Source organism: Peromyscus maniculatus, chromosome 14 (assembly GCF_049852395.1).
Source record: "Peromyscus maniculatus bairdii isolate BWxNUB_F1_BW_parent chromosome 14, HU_Pman_BW_mat_3.1, whole genome shotgun sequence".
Lineage (NCBI taxonomy): Eukaryota > Metazoa > Chordata > Mammalia > Rodentia > Cricetidae > Peromyscus > Peromyscus maniculatus.
In genome coordinates, this window is record NC_134865.1 from 67,748,718 (window position 1) to 67,752,192 (window position 3,475).

General features: G+C 36.3%; 1 long non-coding RNA gene across 1 annotated transcript; it reads right to left on the bottom strand.

The window, feature by feature from the left end:
* Window positions 1-401: 401 nt before the first annotated feature.
* Window positions 402-2,612, bottom strand: LOC143268549 (uncharacterized). The gene is made up of 2 exons (XR_013044610.1): window positions 2,569-2,612; window positions 402-513 (listed from the first exon to the last, which is right to left on the bottom strand). It is a non-coding gene; the product is annotated as an uncharacterized LOC143268549 (long non-coding RNA).
* Window positions 2,613-3,475: the final 863 nt, after the last annotated feature.

Genomic DNA, 3,475 nt, shown 5'->3' on the forward strand with positions numbered 1-3,475 from the left:
ATTCGTGAGGCCATTGTGGCTTCTCTGATGTGGCTGCTCTCTGTGTTATTTGATTAAGAGGGTGGCCCAAGGACATAGGCCTGACCTTAACAAGGAACAATTAGAGAGCAGTTGGACATAAATGGTACTATTTTAGAGAGCACACATAGCCCCCTTTCTCCATTTTTTCTCACATAAGATAACCCGGTAAATGCTGATACTTCAAATCATTTTATCACACAGTAAAAACATTTTATTCTGTCATTTGAGGTTACTATTTAAAAGTAAATTCTTGCTGTGTAATAAAGATTCATTACGTTCAGTTATATCACATAGTAAATTCAGTAATACCCCCATTCATTTCTGCATATGCATTTGAATTACTTCCTTGTTGCTGTATCAAAACATCTGTCAAAATCAACTTTAGAGAATGGCTGGTTTATTAACCACACATGTCCAGGGTGTCCTTCCTGGAGGAGATGCCATGGTAGGAGCAGCAGGAGGCAGATGCTCACCTGTGTCTGTTGTCAGAACCTGGAGAAAGAAAAATACATCTTCTCAGCTCACTTCCCTTCATTCAGTCTAAAACCTTATCCTACGTAATGTTTACACTTACATTTACCTGAGTATTCCCATATCAAACAACTCAATATAGAATCCCCCTCAAATGTGTGTGCCTAGGATTGTTTCCATTCTTATATATGCCACCAATTTGAGAAGAATAGCCTCTACACTATCTGTTCTACAACCTCAGTCAACAGATGTCTAGGGAGAAGGCTGTGAGAGAACAGGAGATAGCAACAATTTCCTTCCACTGTAAGCAATGTCAAGTATCATTTGGGTGTACCTAAAGCTGGAAAAATAACAGGAAAGAATCTACCAGGAAGCACTCAGTGAGAACGCATCCTGCTGACTGCCCGACTAGGGATTTCTAGTCTTACGAACAATAGAGACAATAAGGTTTGGTTGTTGTAGCATCTGTTGTGAGATAATGTATTAAGGCAGTTCCAAGGCATAAATTGAACTCTATTTGTAATAGAAAGGCAGAGAGTCCTAGAGGAAAAGCAGGGCAGGGTGTACTAGAAAGAGTGCAGAACAGCTCTTTATACGATACTTTGGATATTGATGCTTTCAGAGTAGGCAGATTCTAACCAAAGAGTCTAAGAATGAAACCTCTGTCTTTTATTTCTTTTCATTCTCATCATTTCTGCTTCTTCTCTGTTCTTAAGTAACTCCAGAGCCACAATCAGGGCATAGTTAATTTAGTTTTATATCCTATTTAAAAATGGTCTTCTTTCTATGCAATCACTTTATATATTCAATATGAAAGTCCCTATGGGTGCACTGATAGTTGTAAAAGTCATACAAAAAATATTCTTTGTTGAGTCCTTGATTATGAATTTGGAGAAAGAAATAACATTGCATAATTCTTTAATAAATATTTTACAATTTGTATACAATAATTTTTATCATTGATATTCCCTTCCCCAAACTCATTGATTGAGATCTGCCCCAAAATCATATCCTTCATTGATCTTGAAACAGCAACAAAAAAAAAAAAACAAATGAATCACAATGCATATAAATAAGTCAATTTAATTTAATAAAACAAAACATGTGGTCTATTTTGTTTGGGCCAACTCTTGCTGGGATTGAGGCCTACCTTTAGAATGGAGTTGACAATACTTGATTTCATCCATCAAAGAAAACTCATTTTCCTTTCTGTAGCCTTCAATTGCAATTAGCTTTTTGGCTGGGGCCAGGGAATATATGCCCACTTCTTCTCTGTAATGGGATTCTGTTTGGTTTGAAGTTGTTGGCTAAAGGAATCCCATGGACACTGTTTAAACCTTGCAGGCTATTGGCAAGGCCATTGTTTATTCCACAACCTGAGGATAAGACCCTCCTGTTGAAGTCATTGCATACTTGTGTCGTCAGACACAGAAAGATGTAGCTCATGGTTAACTAGAAGCTTACTGTCTACTGGTAAGCCTTCCTAGTCCTGTAAGTCTCTCTAAGATTACCAGAGGAGAAAAGTGCCAATGCCACGTGGCATTTTGAAGTATCCACTTCCAGCATCCCACATTAGAGTTCTAGCTAGGACATATCAATAGAAATCAATTTTAAAAGGTTTAACATGCACAGACTTTAATTTTTGAAATATTTGTATTTATCTATTCTATATGTGTCTTTATATGCATACATGTGTATGAGTATGCATACCTTGCATAAACATAGAGACATCAGAAAGGTATTGGGCCCTTTTTATCACTCTCCACTTCAATTTTGATACAATATCTCTTCTTGAATTTCCGGACCAAAACTTTCTAGCCTAGGCTGGAAGTTAGCCAGCCCCTGCAATCCTCCTGTCTCCAATTTCATGAGATGCCTAGCTTCTTAGGTGGATATTGGGATCTGAACCCCAGTCTTCATGACTGTAGAGCAAGTACTCCTAAGCAATGAGCTATCTCTCTAATCTGCTTTACATCTTTAAAATACCATGAGAATTCTGCTCATGGTAATCTCATGTTTTATCCACATGGCATTTAGTATATTAGTTCTCATCGGATGGTTAACATGAGCACGGACCTGATAGGAGACAATGCCTGGTGGGTTTTCAATAGCAGACCTGTCAGGGAGAAATGCAAGTCAGAAACCTTTGAGGCTAAAGAATACAGGTCAAATATTTTTTGAATATGTTTCTTATTCAAAGAATGGTGCTTTATCCTGATACAACTAATTTATTTTTCAAATTAATTTCAGCACATTTATATTTTGTATATATATATATATATATATATATATATATATATATATATATATACATGTATATGTATGAACCCCATTTATTTTTCATAGCAAGAGGCTTACTTCTATTTTCTCTCTCATCCCAATAAAATTAAGCACAGTTTATTATTCTCCACTCATTTTCTCTTACTGCTCTTCTTCTTTATTTGATAAAATCATTTGCATCCTATGATTTTGGTGACATCTTGGTTGCTAAAATGGCTCTTTCACACTATTGCATATATTTTTCTTTGGTGCTACACCGAGTGTTCTGTATACTTGCTCCTCCTCAGTCTCCCGCACTGAGCTCTTTGCTATTGTACAGATTTTTTTTTCTGTCAGAATAAATTCTTAAACACTTTCCTCAGGGTGTACATATGGATTATGTATTGAATGAATCTTTAAGTGCTACAAATCTATTTCTCATGTTCACAAGTAAACAGTCCCTTGGCATGACACGAGCTCTGTGTGTAGGGCTATTTGATGCTGAGACTTTTCTCTAAAAATTTTATGTTGTCACAGCAGACAGGTCTTGAACTCCAGAGATCAAAAGCTAGCCCTGAATCTATTCGTCAGTTTATTAGGGGTGTGTTTCTCCATGCCTGTCTCAAATGATCATATTCTTCTCTAAGTTACTAAAATTTGTACAGTTTACAAAGTCTCTATAGAGTTGTAGTTGTTTATCAATTAAAAGAAAAATCAGTTACCA